This window comes from Solanum pennellii, chromosome 12 (assembly GCF_001406875.1).
Source record: "Solanum pennellii chromosome 12, SPENNV200".
Classification (NCBI taxonomy): Eukaryota; Viridiplantae; Streptophyta; class Magnoliopsida; order Solanales; family Solanaceae; genus Solanum; species Solanum pennellii.
In genome coordinates, this window is record NC_028648.1 from 50,067,792 (window position 1) to 50,087,389 (window position 19,598).

Genomic DNA, 19,598 nt, shown 5'->3' on the forward strand with positions numbered 1-19,598 from the left:
ACATAGTTTAAGTAAGACATAACAAACCCCATGATGGTCCGTCGTACTCACGATGATCCGTCACCTGGTCCGTCGTGTTTCACTGTTTCTATAGAAATGTCAATACATCTTAACTCTTTTATTTATTTTGTGTCATTTTGCTTGTCTTATTTGCTCATTCTAGTACTAATATTCATTCTTTACAGGTACTATCTAGTATTGCACCAAAACAAGATCGAGTCTATGCACGTGGGCGATCAAAGTCTGTCGCGTCGTCTGCCCGCCTGGTCATTGGCTATAATGATGAGCGTGACCCTGAGTACGTGCCCCCAGGCACTTCCAACCCATCCCGAGCTGCACGTGCTGCCAGAACCACACCAAAAAAGGTGGCGTCCGGCGTAGTCACTGCCTCCAAGTCTAATGAGAAGCGCACACTGACCGGCACACCTTCTGGGTCAGCTACTTATGAAGAAGGAGCGTCTAGCTTCTTAGAAGTTTCGTGGTCAGAGGAAGCCTCCGGATCTGCTGAGGTACATGCACCCACCATAGCTGCACAGTCTTCCTCGTCTGATGAGGCTAACAGTTCTGATCCACACCCGGATCACCAACTCGTGCTCTCACCCCGGTTGCCGACCAACCCAATCGGTGGTGTGTCGATGGACAATATCATAAAAAAGGGGGGTTGAACGTCAGAGTTGTTCTTATTTTACCGGAGGGGTTTTAATTAGCTCCTCCCGATCGTATTTCTCATGAGATGAAAGAAAAGATAGGCAATTTGTCATAGATAACTGCTCCTCCCCCTCTCCTTAAGGTTTTAAGGCGAACCGTATGGCGCCTGGAAAGAAATACGCCCTCACCTTCTCTGATGTCAGTGAGAGCAATTTGAGTATCCCCCGTTGAACTTCTTTTGTAGATAGAATCTTCAATCAGTGGAAACAAGCAACCTTACTAAGAAAGGTGCTTGTTATTCAGACGCAAAGTTTCTGAATGACAAAAGAATCATGACACGGACCCTTACATTGGAGAGGCGGGTCCTTACAGGAAGTCTCCCGACTATGCCAGAGATCCACAATATCTTCACCAAACATCGACTGGAGTGGACAGCGCGTTTGTTGAGCCGTTATAGTTAAGAGTTGGTCCGAGATTTCTACGCCTCCTACATGGCTACTCTCAGATCACAGATTGATATGCGGGCGGCCCCCGCCAAACAGGCCCCACTGGAGCATGTCCGAGTACGTGGCATTCAGGTTGATATCTCCCTGTCTGCCATCCGCCGGTATCCATATGGCCAGGATGTTGATGCCAACCGGATCCCTCTTACCGCCGAGTTTGACTACAAGAGGCAAATTGTAAAAGATGGCCAATTCTTGTGTGAGTCATCGCTGAGAGAGACCACCAAGAAGTGGATGGCCCTGCACTTGTCTATTGATGGAGAGGGTGCTGACTGGGTAACCGAGCCAAAGGGAACCATCAGGAAGGCTAACTTGACCTTCACGGCGAAGTTCTTATGGTTGATTGTCCGCCACTGCCTTTCCCCTATAGCCTCTGATAATATAGTCACATGGGATCGTGCAATACTGATGGCAGCGACGATAGCCAGGTTTGAGGTGGACTTTGCTTGGCTTCTACAGGCGGTCATGCACGAGAGAACTTTTGAGGTCACAACTACATACCCTTTCCCGTGCATGATATTTTCTTTATGCAGGTCCGCAGGTGTGCCTATTTGTCACATTGATCAGCTCAAGACCCCGCTGGGCACTATTGAGATTGGCCTCATCAGGAATGAGGCCAATGAGTTGGCTCCACGTAGAGGGCCCCGTCCAGAGTTGCATTCACTTGGTGACAATCTGGCTGATACGGTAGCAAAGGCTCGCACGGCTACGCAGGATGCTTCCACTGACACTATCCTGGTCGAGTCTATCCCGGGTAATAGCACTGCCCCTAGCTCCTCTCTCTCAGCCTCTTTCCCCGCTCTCGTCTCGCTTGCTAGGGTCCAGAAACTAGAGGCAAAGATGGCTACACTTCTGCATCATATCCAGCCTTGGATGCAGACGTCTGTTGCTGAGGAAGAAGAGCGATTGGAGCGGAGAATGGTCCAGCACACAGAGCAGAAGATCGCTGAGGTTCATAAGTGCTTGGACGCTTTTGAGTTGCGGGTGCTAACCCGGACAGCCCTCAGGTGGATGTGTCGACCCTTCAGGCTGCAGTTGAGAGTCTTCGCGCAGACATCGATATGATCTTAGAGGCTCGGGTGCCTGAATCTGAGGCCCCTTCGGCAGAGCCCACTAAGGACACAGTGATAGCGGCCTTATTCGCCACTTCTGAGATTCCACCACCTCCCCCTCGAGAGCATGCCAAGAGGTGTAGGGTGTCGCGAGGAGGATGAGGCTAGAGCACGGAAGAAGGAGCGCCATGAGATGGAGGCTGCGAGGAGAGCCTCACTTGCTGATGAGGAGGCGCGTCGGATGAGAGCCGTAGAGTCAGCTGCTGGGGCATCTAGCTCCAGAAATGTGCAGATAGCGGGAGGCACTGCTGATAGTGCTGTTGCTGCTGAGGACACTACTGAGGGTGTCCAAATTACAGAGGTAGTGGTTTCCGGGGAATCGGACCAGCAGCTTGCTGGTCATTGGCGCTTTGCGCCCCAGGGTTGCTTTACCTACCACTCTCGTATTTCAATTTTTTTTATGCATTGGGGACAATTACATGTCTTTTTGTTGGGGCGGGTAAATGGAAAGTGAGTGCTAGAGTGAAGTCTGAGTAGCCCAATTCACTATCCTCTTTTGGGGTTTTCTTGCCTGTGTTCTTTTTCCCCAATACACTGGGTATTTTTACTGTTGAACCAGCATGTCTATATCTTGTGTACATAGTTTAACTCTGAATCATGATGGCTAAAATGATATCCTGATGAAATGAAAATGATGCATGACTAGGCATAGTAATTGATAAATGTGTGGCTCTAAACATGACATAGAGATACACCACTGCATGACCCTAAGTCTAAAATTCGAACTAGGTATCTGATAATCTGGTAGACTAATGAGATGTCAAGTGAGTGTGAGGAAGATTTGAATAGTCCATTATTTGTACTGATCTAGAACTTGCCTGATTAGTCCTGCTAAAATTAATCCTTCTTTGATCCAAATGATTTGAGGTTAAACTAGACCTTTTTTTTTCACCCAGCTGATATTTTCTGGGAATACTATGTTGGCCCTGGCCCTCGTTGAACATGTGCACCTCAGCTTATGCCAAAAGCATAAGTTGAGGGTGGCTAATGCAGTAAACAACCTTTTTATGGCTTTGACTCAACTTTAAGTATTGTGTACGTTGACTCATGGCAAAGCCATGAGTTGAGGGTGGCTATTATGAGGAATGCTCTAGAAAGCGGGGTTGAAAGAACAAAGAGAGAGAAAGAATAAAAGTAAAGTGACTCAAGAGTCAGTTGGAAGAAAAGTTAAATTAAAAAAATACAATAAATACAAGCAAGAAAAGAAGAGAGTCACTTACACATATGAAGAAAGAAGGGAAAATAGCAAAGTGAAAGAATATGATAAACTGGGCGAAATAAAATGATAAAAACTTGTATGTTTAGACGATATGTCAAGAAGGGCAAAAAGTCACTAAAGTATACCTAAATATACCCTACCTAATCTTGAGCCTATGTTACAAGCTAAGAAAGTTCTATCGTGATCCTAAAAGTTGTATAGCAAACTTAAAGCAGTAAAAATAAGGGCAAGCTTATGGCAATATGTATGAATGAGTTGTGAATTTGTTCTGAGAGTGAGTGTTGAAAAGTAATCCTTATACTCAAACTAAAATCATTGTGTGAAAAATGAGGATATTGTTTTGAAGTGAGGACACTAGTTGCAATATCGGAAATATTAGCACCTCGGTGAGAAATTGAAGAGGATAGGTGTTAGTGCATGGACAGTATGTGTCATGGTCTGATTCGACATAATTCAAGCCTAATAGTGATAGCATGCATAAATATGATGAGACTGATCAGGATTGATATCCAAATGATTGCGAAAGATAAAACATGGATACTATTGTACAAATTTTATATTGAGTCATAGTGTGTCGCTTGAGGACAAACAACGAATTTAAGTTGAGGGTGTTGATATACCGTGGTTTCACTGTATATTTAATGCCTTTTTTTTAAAGTTTAGTGTGTCCAAAAGCTTTTTTGTATAAATTTTTATTTAAGTTTCTCTTTATTTGCAGGAAATATGTCTAAAAGATGAACGCAGAGGTTTTTGAGAAAGAAATGCAGAAAAGTACCACCTACGGAGCTTGTGACGATCCGTCGTGCCCGTGACGGTCCGTAGGTTGCATCGTAGTGAAGCTGCTGAAGGAAGATGGGGAAATTTGACCAAGTGTGGGGCTACGGAGTGCGTGACGGACTGTCGTATCCATGACGGTCCTTCCTGCTGGTTCGTCATGAAGATCAGAGAATTAGTCTCAGTACCCAAATTCCAAGAGTTCAAGTGTTATGGAACGGACGCCCCTTGATGGACCATTGTGCCTGTGACTATCTGTCACACCTGCCGTCGAGGATAATGAAGAGAGCAGAAGAAGAATTTGCAAAGTATTGGTCTTCTTAATTATATCGAATTAGTGTTTACTGGTTTAGTTAAGGTAAATAATTTTGCTGATTTTTCGTTTGAGTGGGTAAGGAATAAAATCTCAAGATTGTGTTAATTTATTGTATTTTTATTTCGTGCTCCTATCTAATTTCAAACGACTAATGCTTGTAGTTATGATAAATTATGATTTGATTGAATCAGTGCGATTATGGTGAACGTTTATTTTTTCCTTCTAGAGACAATTCTTTGTCCATATGTGCAGATTTTTAGTCATTTATTTTTGGTAAAGGACCTCTTTTGATTACTTTATATTATTTGTTTAAGAAAACTGTCAAGATATGCTCTTCTTAATTTAATTTCTCCCTTAATTATGTTCCCCTCTTTGCTATATAAACTTGACCCATCTTTCATTCTTTTTCTCATTCATGCTCACTCTTACACTCTTGAATGCTTACTCACTCACGCTCTATAGGCTTTTATCATAAGAACACTATTACACACTGCTCACGGATTCAACATTTGCACATGCTAGCAAATCTATTTTTGAAGCACAGTTCATCTACATTGTTGACATTAATTTTACCTAACTAGGTTTGTTTTCCGCATTAATCTCATTCTTTACTTTGAATTACTTATCATGTATGTTTGTTGTGTGTTCAAAAACGAACAAAAGGAAGCATCCGGGTTAACTTCTCACCCCTTTTGCTCTATTTGTGATTTCATGCTAATCCTGATTATCAGAATACTTGTATGTCTTGTATGTCTACTTTTTACTCATATATGTGAAACGATTAATATTGTTCAAGTGAGTTTGATAATTAGTATTATTATATCACTGTCTTTGGGTATTGTATACACTGATATTTTCTTCTCCTTTAGCAGGTTTGGACATTTTGTCCAAGTTGAAGAGTCGCCCGGTTAAGAGATTTGAATGAATTTATTATTATTATTATTATTTTTAAGTTTTTTTTGATGTTGGGTTAGTTCCTAATTAGTTCTGTAATAATTCTTTAATAACTCTTCAACTCTCTTGTACTTGAAATAATTTGGGGATAAGCTATAAGGGGAGGGGATATATATATATGCCAATTGTTTTCTTTGCTTATTATTTTTTTTTTACTATGTGATTGATACAAATATTCCATCTATTACTAATGTCATTAGAATAGGCAACATATTGGAATCACCCAAATGATCTATTTAAAATCAATTATTTATTTGTCTTCTTTAATTAGTTTGAATCAATGGGAGCTTGATAACCTTAGTAAAGTTAGTAACCTAGATCTAGCTTTTATATGTTAATAATTTTTTTCAGCATGCGAATGAACTTCACAAGAGAAAGCGAACCTTTTAAAAGTATCGATGTCATGATTGTTAATATAAACCTTACTAATTTCCACATGTTCACCTAGAAATCATGTTTATAGGTATTATGAATTAACAAGGTTTCTACTAGGGCTGGCAAGGGGACGGGGAAGGGGACTGGGGGACGGGATGAAGGGGGACGGGATGGGACGGGGGACGGGGAGAGGGGATTTTACACGGGACCGGGATGGGGGGGACCGGGATTGGGGGGACAAAAATAGGTCCCATCCCGTCCCACTATATATATGGGATGGGATGGGATTGGGGGGGACGGGACGGGGGATTCTTTTTTTTAAATATTTATAAATTTTTATTGAAATTATACGTCTTTAGCTAATACATTTTAAATTTAATTTTTGATATTCAAATATCAAAATAAATTTTCAAATTTAAAGTTTCAATTTTCAAATTTTAAGATTCATGTTTCAACTTTAAAGTTTTAAATTTCAAATTTGAGAAGTTTAAATTTGTAATTTAAATATTTTAAAGTAATAAGTAAATTGTAAACTTTAAATTAAGTATTTTAAAATTAGTTTAGTACTTTAGTATATATTTAATTGTATATATTAAAATTAAAATGCAAAATAATAATTGTATAAAAAAAACTTGAACAAAAGTTAAAACCTTCAAATTTATTCAATAGAACCTAGAAGTTACAACTTACAATTAACAAATATTAGTGGAGTAACTAATCTACGCAGCCACCTTCTAGGAAGGATTCTGTTTTAATAAGTTCTCCTACGTAAAACTAATATTTGTTATAGATATTAGATGAGTAACTAATTTTATGCAGCCACCTTCTAGGAAGGGTTCTGTTTCAATTAGTTCTCGAATGTATTCTAAAAATATCTGTTTTCTCCTTTAAAATTTAATTCTAATTGTCGCATCATATCGATGGTGATATCCTCCGGTGTTGACAAACTTGTTAGAAATTCTAGTGCCTCTAATTCATCATCACTGCATTCAATTTGTGTTTTGATCCAACTTGCTTGTTTTTTACTTAACTTTGGCAAATTGTTATTCCTACTTTCGGAATTGGACTAGTCTCTAAATAAAACTGTTATTTCCAAAATGTCTTCCGCCAATGAATGTCTATGATCACCAATTTGAAATCTAGCCGCACTGAAAGCAGCCTCCGATGCAACTGATGAAGCTTCAATAGCTAGAACATCACGAACCATTTTGCTCAAAGTTGGAAATGCATCGCTTCGCCTACTCCACCATCCTAATAAATCTTCATTGACATCTTTGATTTCCAATCCTTCTAAAGATTGATTACGATATTCTTCAAAATCATCACGTTTAGTAGAATTAAGACCAAGAAAACCTCGCATATAACATGAAATTGGAAGTGACGAATCAATCTCAACATTATAAGTTTGACCAACTTCTCCTTGAAAATTTTCAGTAGTTCTATATTTTTAATACAAAACTTTTGCTTCTACTTTTATGCTAGACTTACACGCTTGACAATTTGAAATTTCTTCCGGTAAAATTTCTAAAGTTTCATAAAAAGTGTCGACAAGGCCTTGCACACCTTGTAATTTATAAGCAGGATGAACTAAAGTAGCCGTTAAAAAAACTCGAGGAATAGGATTTTTTTTTAATTTTTCAATCATACCTTCAATTGCAACTCTAAATTTATCTATTTTTTTATATTTACAAAATTGAATTGAAAGAGCACAAATATTTATTAATACGGATGAAATAGTAGGATAATAAATTCCCGAAAATATGGTAGTAGCATCATAAAAAAGTCTTAAAAATTGTAATAGTTCTTTAGTTTCTTCCCAATCTTCATCACAAATTCTATCTAATGGGTCGGCATTATGAGCATTAAAAACCATTTGTATGGATCTTCTTTATTTATAAGCAACCGAAAGCATTTCGTAAAGAAAATTCCACCTTGTTTTAATATGTTTTGGAATTTTTCTAGGTGACAATTCAGATAGTGAACAACGCTAATTAAATTCCCTAATTCTAGCAGCATTGTTTGTATGAAAAATCCAGGTAACAGCATATTCAACTTTTACGCTACCACAATCAAATAATGAAATACCATCTTGTACAACTAAATTTAATATATGTGCAACACATCTAACATGAAAAACATTATTGTCAATTGGACATAATCTAACTTTTAACATGTTAGCAGCGTTTGTATTATTAGATGCCTTATCTAATGCGACAGACATTATTTTATCTATAATCATGTAATAATCTAAAGCACTTAAAATATTTCAAGCTAAATATGCACCAGTTTTTTTCTCTATACATAGTTTATAACTTATAATTCTTTTTTGCAAATTCCAATTATGATCAATTCAATGTGCAGTAATAGTTAAATAATCATTTCCATTAACACTACGACCCATGTCCGAAGTCATAGACACTCTACTATCTAATATGCTAAATAGACAACGAAGAAATTGACAATGTTTACCTTGATATTCAAAAACATCAGATTTAACAGTATTTCTTTAAAAGCCTCTATAATCCGGATTATAAGTTTGTTGAATATATTCAACAAAATCGGGATTTGAAGGAAAACTATAAGGCAAACCACAAACAGAAACCATTTAAGCTAAATTTTTCCGATCTAATTCCTTATTATATTTACGTTGTGTTATTGGACCAGCGGGATTAAAATGATCTAATGTTCCTTGAACCATGTTAGAAGCCCCTATCGATGCATTACCAGTAATATCTAATTCAGTAATTGAAATTCCCTTTTTTCTATTGGCTAATGCTTTAGCTTCTTTTTATTGAATCGGCACAAAAGATAACAAATGTCTATTTAATCCCCCCATTCCACCTTGACCCCCACCTTGTTTATGTTTAAAAGGTTGCTTACACTTATTACAAATAGCAACACTATTTTCTTTATCAAAAGTCATAAATTGCCACACAATAGAAGTTTTAGGTCGTTGATACTTCACCTTCTCCCTTGTGGGAGGTATAAGGGGTGGATGTCCAAAATTTTGCTCCGGTAAATTGATACTCTCATTTGAAACTTCTGTCACCGGACTAGTAGGTGTTTCTTCTAACTCCTCTTATCCCAAATCATCTTCTAGTTCTTCACCTGAATTTTCATCAACATTAGGATTAATATTACCATAACGTCGTTCTAAACTTTTGTGATCGAGTTGAACATTTGAATCAATATTATAAGGAGTATCATCAACATAAGTAGAATCATTTATGTTAAATCTAACTCTACTCGTTGATTTAGATGAAGTACCACCACATTTACTACTCTTTTTTTCTTTTCTATTTTTTTTACCAAAATTAAATAATTTAAAATGTCTACTTTCTTCGTTATCTTGTGCTTTCTCTTTTCCTTTACCGCTATTTTTTTTGCTAGAACTCATACTTAATTTTATATATATATATATATATATATATATATATAAAGTGTAATATAAAAATAATAATAACACAAAAGTAAAGACGAATAATAAAATATAAATATTATGAAACGAATGTACCAAAAGTCTGCGTTAAAAGCAGACGTTAAACCGATTGTTGAAGCTTGTGATTTGTTGTAATTTGTAATTTGTAACTCCAAGTCTCCAACCAATACTTGATAACAAATATGAGATAATATAATTATATTTATTGATATAATATGAAAATTTTGAATTGAAAATTGAAATATATGGATTCTAATAATATGAGAATCAAAATTGAATAGAAATTAAGATTGACACTTGAGAGTTGAGAGTTGAGAGGATATAGAAAATAGACGAGAGAAATGAGAATAGATGATTTTGTAAGAAATAGTAGGGGATATGTGTATTTATAGTATTTAAAATGGGTTAAAGTGTAATTATTATAACTTGATGGTTTAAAATAAAGTTTTAAAAGTAGGGGGGTGGTAGGGGGTGTTTGGGAACACAAAAAGGGGCATAAATCTGTTGGGGGGCCCACTAGCTGTTTTCCCAACGGATCTAAAGGTCAATTTTTTAAAATTTAAAAAAAAAATAAAAAAAAATGGGGGGGGGGGATCCCGCGAACTAGCCGGTTCAACCGGGCCGGGTCGATCGGGACGCAGGGGTGAACCAGCTCCTGACCGGTCCCCTCATCCCCCACCCCTTAAACCCCTTAAACCCTGAGGAATGGGCTGGATTCGGGCCGGGGCGGGCCATCCTAGTCCCCGTGCCACCCCTAGTTTCTACATGCCTAATGTTGTTTAACAACTTCAAGTTCGATAATAAGTATTAAAATAATTAGATTCTAATAACTTTTGCATGTTAAAATCCTATCTAATAATTTTAGTAGGTTAATTGGTTAGATGTTAATAACTCTTTGTATGTCAATCATTTTTCAGCATGTCTTATCACATAAAAATCATGCCTAAGGACTAAAAGATATTATATATATCGTTTGGAGTTAGAAAATCATGTTAATCACAAAATTTACAAGTTCTCTAATAATTTTCAGCATGTTTTAAAACTAGATAATCTGTCAATATTTTCAACTCTCTGCAAAAGAACAATTTTCTACATACAATATTATTTTGTGTTTCTTCCTAAAAAAAATTGTCATACTAATTTGCCTATAAAAATCTTTAAAAATAAAATAAAATAATAGTTAATATTTTTCTGCATCATAATTAACCTCTTTTGCATCTAAAATCTTCTATTGATTAATTTTTTTCATTGTAATTAATTTCTGCCTAAAAATTTATATTTTTTACATTAATAACCAATATGTAAATCCATCAATATTCTAAAATTTTCTGCATTAATAATAAATTTGTCACTTAAAAATATTTTTTTTTGTGTTACTAATAAATCTATTGGTGTCCTTAAAATAATTTTCTCCCCTAAACAAAATAAGCCTTTTGTTATAAAATATTATTTCTCTGCCTTATTAATTAATTCGACTACTATTTTTAAAATATATGTGCATCTGTAATCACATCCGTTGTTATACTTGGAAATCAAACAAAAGCTATTATTTCATTAATCATTGTTCACCTTAAAATTAGTTCAATACTAAAATTTGCATCAATGTTATCATATTTGCCCCGTCATAATTAAATTGTTGTTATAATTTTGTCTGTTTGTATGTTCACACACTTAGCATGAAACTTTTCACAATTATGTGTTGTTTGCAAGCATGTCTAATTGATTTTTAGAGGCCAAATTGAGACTTGTATTGCTAAAATGACCGTCTTGTTTGCCTTGTTGTTTGACTTGGTGTCTAGGAGGGCCTTATATTCTGTTTTGTTTTAACCCACCTTTGAAGAGTCCATTGCCTCTTGGACATTAAACTGGGACGACTAGGCACCTTTTAGGTACGAAATGCATGTGGTGTTTGGGTAGGGTAGTTGGCCCTACGGAGATGATGATATTGACTAAGGTTTGAAAGACAAACCTTGCTTTTGTTTGTCCCTATACGACAGCCTATCTAAAAATAAAAGAAAGTCGAGTACTGATCCGAAAAAGTCTCTTAGAGTCTCCCTTTCCTTTACCCCTTTATTTGTTTGTTTAATTATATTTATTTGGTGTAGATTAAAAATAAAAATAAATTTGTTTCTTATTTATTTATCTCCGTTCTGTCCTCTCACTTATTTTTTTTAAATGCTTAGTATATGTACTTCATTTAGTCTCGCATGCCTGATTCTTAATTAAAATAAGAATGTTATCTTAATTTTTTAATATTATATTATCACTTAGTCTTGCATGTTATATAATTAATAAAGTAGCTTTAATTGTTCAATAATTCTTATCACTTAGGTTATACATGTTTAATTAATTTAATCTTTATTTTTTAATATTGTGTTGTCATTTAGCGAGCATGCTAATTAATTAACTAATAAATGAATGACCTTATTTGCTACTTGTAACCCCCACATAATTTGCATGAGATACGCCGGGACCCACATTTGTGGACCTTGATGGATGCCTAATACCTTTCCATTGAGGTAATTCGAACCCTTACCCGTTTCTCTGGTTCGTTGACCTTAGCTAGACTAGTTAGGTTAGATAGGTGCCTTAATGCGCCTTACTTTGTTAGGTGACGACTCTTCAAAACTCAAAATCACAAAAGAGTTGTTAGGTCATGCACAAAATCCATTTTAATGAAAAATGGAGTGCGACAGTAGTCATATCCATATAACATAAAAAAATAAATTGTAGCTATTTATTTTAAATGTTTGTCATATTCTTTAGTTTTTCCTTATCGATATTTGAGCTCATTTTGACACCTATGTATGTGGAATATTTTATTTTGATCCTTGATATATTTCATTTGATTTAAACAATTTTTAATCTATAACAATAAAAGTTATTTATTTTGTTTCTTTACTATAAATATTTATCAAGAAAGGAAATGTTGAATATAATTGTGGTGTGACGATCCGATCCCAAGAGTGTAGTGCAAGAATTTTAAAATATTGCATATACTGTTTTATAAATTTTAACATTTGAAATTTCTACTTAATTCAAAAGTCATTTTGCAAGGTCAAATTTTGAGTATTTTAAATATTATTTTATATGTTTCAACATCTGAAATTTGTAGAGTATTTTTAATAATCAATACTGATCCAGAATCATTCAAAGACGAATATCAGCTCTGGCAACACTTATATGTCATTACATAACACTGCATCAAACAAAGTAGGTTGAGAAATTGAGACAATTTGAGGAGGAAGTACACCAACTTAAGGGATAGGATGAATAACATTTAGTGTACTAATAATTTAATAAATAGATGTAAGAATATATTAATCAATACTTATTCTTTTTTATAGAATTATTTTAAAACATTTATATTTATTTGTACTTATGACTTTCATTTACCACACAATTCAAACAATAAACATATGGTAATTAAGAGATCCCTTCCGTTAAAAATATATGCATACATTAACGTGACATTTTCTTCTCCCATATTTATCACATGAAAAAAAGTTAGTGTGCGCTTATTTGTTTTTCATTATTCTCATTTTTGGATAGTATTATATTTCACATAATAATAATACTATTACTTATGACAATAAGAGTTAATTCAAGGTAATGAGATATTAACCATGTGCTTCCAATACATTACATCAGATTTATTGTAAAGATATTATTTATTACGTTGAAAATTTGCATAGTTTAGTTTAAAATATTAAAATATTTTTGTTGAAAAATAATAGTTTTTTTATATTGATTTTTTTTAGTATGCTTGGTGGCAAAGCTATAGCCACATTATTTATCGAAAAATATACTATTTATATATCAAATTTTGCGTTAAAAACATATTTCAAAATTTAATATCTTTGACAAAACGTAGGACTTTGCGCACTGGTAAATGATGTCCATTTGAATAAAATAATTTTAGATTGAACCCTGTTATAGCACAAAAAATTGCTTTATTTTGACAGATTACTTGTATGTACACCATTATTCTTGCAACAAACAATATTTATTAATTTTAATTCACTTAATTCTTAATATTACAATGTAAATTACTATAGAGTTCTATACATAAATTAATATTTATTCGAAATATATAATTAAATAGATATATAATAACAATTATATTTAGAATTTTATTCAATAGACAGTGCACTTTAAAAAAAATAGTTTTTTTTCTTTTCTGAAGTTTTTTCCTTTGACTATGTGATTTGTGTTAGTATAAATCTAGACTCTTTTGTTCAAATAGTATTTCGCTTTATACACAACAATTCATATACTTTCTAGATTTTAAAATCAACGCAGCTAAAAGAATATTTGATGGTTGGTATTTGATAGAATTTTGAGATCGTTTATAGTAAAATTGCTAGGCTAAATAAAATAATATTCAAATCACATATCAAAAAAAATTATTTGATATTCTTGATAAAAATTTTGAATCGTTCTCTGATTATACTCAAGTATATCTAAATAAATAGTAATATTTTTAGTTTGGTAAACTCTGTACGAAATTAATTATTCCTTAAAAATAAGAAAAGATAATTTTACTAACGTACCTCTAATTAAATTTTTTGATGAATAAAATTAATTTTTTTAATGACGGAGAACTCCATTATTTAAACAAAAATAATTTTGAAAGAATAAGATCCATTATTTCTTAAAACCTTAAAACACCACTTAGACTAAACAAAATGAAAACACTAAAATATCACTTAGAAATTAAAAAAGCATCTAATATTATTAAGAGAGAATAAAGAAAAAAAAAATCACAACTAGATTTGTTTGAGCCCTCGAAATTTGGACGCTAAAGCAATTTTTTTTTTTTGGGTCAGGCGTAAAGTAAATAATTTACTTATCTTACGTTTAAGCTAATAACTCGTGTGAAAATGATCTACCAGACAAAATTAATACACAAATACCAATGCACATTCCTCTCATGAAAAAATGAAATTCAATTGACCATATTTTATTCACGCGGAATAGAATACTCAGTTGTTGAATAAAAACATGACGTAGGAATTAAAAAGTAGTACTTTTAAATAATAAGTAATTCATTAATTTTATAAGTTCATCAAAGTATTATTAAATATCTTTAACATGACGTAGGAATTAAAAAGTAGTATTTAAATAACAAGAAATTTATTAATTTTATAAGTTGATCAAAGTATTATTAAATATATTGACAAGTAAAGAGGCGCAATACTAATATTTTCTAGCGATATGAGTTATGATATAATGATGAGACAGTTCTACTTTTAATCAAAATGATTCGATTCGAGTCTTAAGTATGAAAAAAATTCACGAATAAGTTTTGGAGTGCGCCATCTAAGTATAGTAATAGCTTCAATGCGAATTTCCGAACAACGAGTGAAAAATAAAAGAATAAACATTAATATTCTCATTTTTTCAGTTGTCCATTACTTTAAAATAATTTTCATTTTCTATTTGTCGCTTCACATATGAAAGACAAGATACATTTTTATTTGATATAAAATATATATGTGCATTTTAACTTGGTCTTCACTGATATCTATGTCCTCTAATTTTAAATCTGCACAAGTAATCTTTCATATAATTTAGAACAAGTACTCACACTCATCATAAATGACACAATATACATATAATGTCATGTAGGAAACGAATTAACATATAGAACGTTACGTATAATATGTCTAACATTTAATTATATAAAAATTTTAGTGTCTATGTCAAAAGATGGAGGACATGTATGCTGATTAAAATAAAATTAAAAAACATTTTTATGCATTATGTCTTTTCTTAATTTCCTATTTTACCCTCTTCTTTTTTTTATAACTAACAATTTTTTATTAATAACCAGGAGAGAATTAGAAAGCAGCTAAGTCAACTCAACTAGCTATTCTAGAAACTAGACCTAATTAGAACCCAAATTCTACTAAATTGGAGATTTAGCTCACACGAAGTTATCTCCTTATGTGCTAAGTCCCAATAATTCTTTGCAATCGCAGCTTTGTTCCACAAATCCATGTCGATCAGGTTAAGACCTTCTGTGGCTTTAGGAGCACATATTTTATCCCATACTATTAGTGCTTTCTTGTACATATATAGTGTTGGCTCCATTCCAGACATAACTACGAGAATAAGCTTCTATAGTTTTCAGCACTTTAGAACTCAAAGGAAATAATTGAGCCCAATATGATTGAATTCTAAATAGAATAACCTGTACCAATCGTAATGAGAGTATTTTTGCAGTCCAAACAGTAATCCTTGCAACAAATTTTCCTTATAAGAGGTTGTCATTGTAAGATAGACAATTTTTTTTGGCGGCAATTTTCCTTATAAGAGGTTGTCATTGTACGATAGACAACTTTTTTGACGATAATGGTATACCTAATTAAGTACTTAAAAGGAAGTTCCCCACTCGAGTAGCTAAGTTGTTGAAAGATCAAGTGCCTTTGTAGCGACTTTACTCCACCGAAACACACTGCAGTTTTGTCTAGTTTGCCTCCGATCCAGATGCCTTTGAAAATAGGAGTAAACATTGGCTAATAGCCTCTATTGATTTTAAGTCACCTCTAGCAAATAACAACAAATCATCCGCAAAACAAAGGTGGCTTAATTGGACCTTAGAACATCTAGGGTGGAATTTGAATGTCTTCAGTTGAGGAAGACCATTAAAAGTCCTGCTGAGATATTCTATAGCAATGGCGAACAAATAGGTTAAACTAGAATCTCCCTGTCTTAACCCTTAAGCAGCATCAAAAGGAGGAGTAGGGTCCCCATTGATGATAATAGAATAGTTCACTGTTTGGACTCTGATAGAATATATGCCTTCACTTAACAGAACAATGGACCAGGTCTCTTACTACACTAATGAGTATAAACAGAAAGTTAAATGCAGTTTGAACCAACACACGATTTCACGTGGAAACCTCCTTGCTTAAGGGAGTAAAATCACGACCTGTCTCACAGGATTTTCAATCGTTTTCACTAATCTTCAAAAGCAAAAGTAAAACACGATTACAACAGATGTGAGAAGAAGTTTTTAATCTCACGTTCAAGCAATAGTCTCTATTGCTTAACAAGCCTAAGTAGAAACCAATCTATCCACTAAGCTATCCCACTTGGACAACTTAGAATTTTAACATTACCCACTGATTCCTTTATAGTTTCAGGAATAGTTTACAATGTAAGAGCAAGAGAATATATTCTTAAACAGCTACACTAAATGCTCCAGAGATTACTGCTGTTCTTAGAATAATTCTTGTCGTTTTGTTGGTAATGGCCTTTGCAAGAGTTCTTGAAAAGTTCTTTGTCAAGTTGCAAAAACCACCCATGATGTTTAGGAAAGTGCCTTTTATATGGACAAGTCACTTTCCTTAAACTCTTTGCCATTGTTTGGAGAAGTCCCACTTTCTGACGTCGTTGGGAAGAATGCACCTACTTTCTGTACCTTCTCCAGCTGGCAGTCAACCGGCTCGTCACATTGAGAGCCAGGTACCTTTACAAGGTCCCTGATTTTGTTTTCATCTTCAACACTCAAGTAAGAAACCTGGTACCTTTACAAGGTCCCTAAGTTTGTCAAATCATCAAAACTGCAAATAACATTTTCTTCCCTTTTGATGATGACAAACAATAGTCTCAGACACCACTCCAGCTTTTTTCCCCCTCACTATATTCCCCCCTTACTTTGTTCCCCCTCACTGTATTCCCCCACATGCATGATCAGTTAGCTACTTACCAGTTTTAATTCCCCCTTTTGGCATCACAAAAAAGATATGCAGTAAACCAATGATGTCAACAACAATACTGAATAAGACCAAAGCTAATAGCAATCAATCAGGAAGATAAAAGCATTCACAAAAGATTATAACCAGAACAACAGAGGAATAAGTTAACCAGCAGTCCATAATAACATTTAATACATTAAAGTTAAACTGATAATCCAAAAACACAAAGATAAGCCACAAAAATAAAGACACAGGGGAGGTGTTTTAACAGGCTAGGAAGGAGGAGGTTGATGAGACAGGGACTGGATGATGAGAGTGAGTCGTGCATTGGCAGCATCATTATCTTTAATTGCCTTCTCCTGTAAGGCAGTGATCTTAGCCTTCAACTCTGCATTCTCTCTCTCCAGAGCTTGTACCACGGAAGTACCAGGTCCCTTATTCTGTGCAGTAAGTAGTTCTGCTTTGAGTATGGAAATTTCTGCCTCTTTACCACTCAAACGCACAGTGAGATCCTCAACCTCATGCTTGAGTTGATCACGATCTTCGATGAGTTGAGCCATCTTGCTCTTGGGATTGCCTCTCCCTTCAATACACTAACACTCGACCAGGGTACTCTCTGAAATAGTTTGTTTCAGCGTCCCAACCTTGCCAACACTAAGAGGAATTTGAAAGTGCTTGAATACTTCTGTGAGAAAGTATCCGTATCCCATTCCAGGAACCCCTTTCCTCTAAATGACGGTTTTGTAGATATGCTCAAGCATAAGACCTGGGAGATTCAGGGCTTCAAAGCTGCACAACATCTCCATCAGAAACAAGTAAGTAGAAGTTGCTGAGGTCCTCTTTTCAGTGCGAGGAAGGAGAACTTTGTTGACAAACTCGAAAACCAGCTGGTACTCGCTCTTCATGACCTTCTTATAAATCCCAGCAACCTTGGTTGTGGGTATCTTAGAAACCAAGGACACAAACTCAGTAGAGTAAGTTTTTCCAAGCACAGACCCGATCCCCTCTCTAGGTACCCTGAGAATTTTGCTCAACAGACCCTCATCTATATGTACAACAATGTCATTGACCCTTGTGAGGATACTCCCATCTTCTTTGAATTGAATATTATAATAGAATTCATGCACTTCTTCTTCATATAGGACAAGAGATTTTCTGTTGAACAAATGCAACCATGATTGAATTTCTACCATATCATGAAGAGAGTCCATGCCGGGAAGATTGATTATTCCCATATCAAAGACTCTCCCAGCCAAGACTGCTTGCTTTCTCAGGCTGTCAACAACTTCCTGCATGTTGACACTCTTATCACTCCTGTTTTGGGCACCAGGTCCCTGAGATCTCTTCCTTTTTCCTGCAGAACTTTTCTTTTTGGACTTTTCTTTTTCAACCTTCTTCGAATCCTTTGCTTTTTTGTTTCCTGACCTTTTCTTCTTACTTTTCTTTTCAACTTCCTCAGCAGACAACTCAACAACATCAGACTCAGGCATTTTGAAGTTTGATACCTTAAATGTTCTGGCACTTCTAATTGCAGCAGTAGAACGTGCACTGGCCTTCAAGGCATCGGTCATCAATTTTTTAGTAGCAGACCTAGTGGTAGGTCTTCTCCTAGGGGCCTCTTCCACAACCTTCTCTTTTCCTTTCCTAGACATTTCACCCTCTCGTCGCTCAACCTTCCATTTTAGGGGTTCCTCTTCACTTTCAGAGTCTGAGGAGGTGGAAGAAGGATACCTTCCAATATCACGAGTTTTATCAAAAAATGGGTTGAGTATCTCTTACCTCTTCCCTTTGCAAAGCTTCAGTTTGCTCAGCCATTGCCTCTTCCCGCATCATAGCCAAACTCTCAATAACTAACTCTTCACTGGCTGCCAAGATATTAGACTCAGATGCTTTATGCTTAGGCAGATCTCCTTCAAAAAGATTATCAGGCAGCATTTCTTGCCAAGGACCAGGTCCGGTAGGCAAGCTTGTGTTGTTTAGATCTATAGAGTAGAACGGATTGTCAGGTGTATCATTCTGAGAGCTTGAAGGGCACTGGATCTGGACTCCACAACAGAAGGAGAGTAGAAAGCAATGGGCTCTATTTCACTAAGAGTAGTAAGCATTTGTTTGGATGTAGAAGAGGGAGAAGACATTTTTGACTAGAAAGAGAACAAAAAATGACTTTTCGAACAGAAAAAGGAAGAAGAAGGAACAAAGTTTGTCTTTTAACTTTTACTTGATTCCTTCTTGAAGCAAAAAGAATGTTAACGGACGGATGAGAATTTCGAAAAGAAGTAATGAGGGTTTAAAAAGACGTGAAAAGGTGCCAGGTCCGTGATTGGACGTGTCGCTTGAGAGATAAGCGATGGGACTAACGGTCAGAACGACCGATGACTGACACGTGGCATTATCAACGGTCATAATTTTCAGTTTAAAATTAATGTATAAATGCTAAACTGGACAGGCACCAGGTACCATAACACAGTTACATCCTCATTCCCCAGTTGTTCTAGTCATGTTCTTTGTTAGTCAAGTCCTTCCTGAAAGTATACCTACAAAAGGTACAAAAA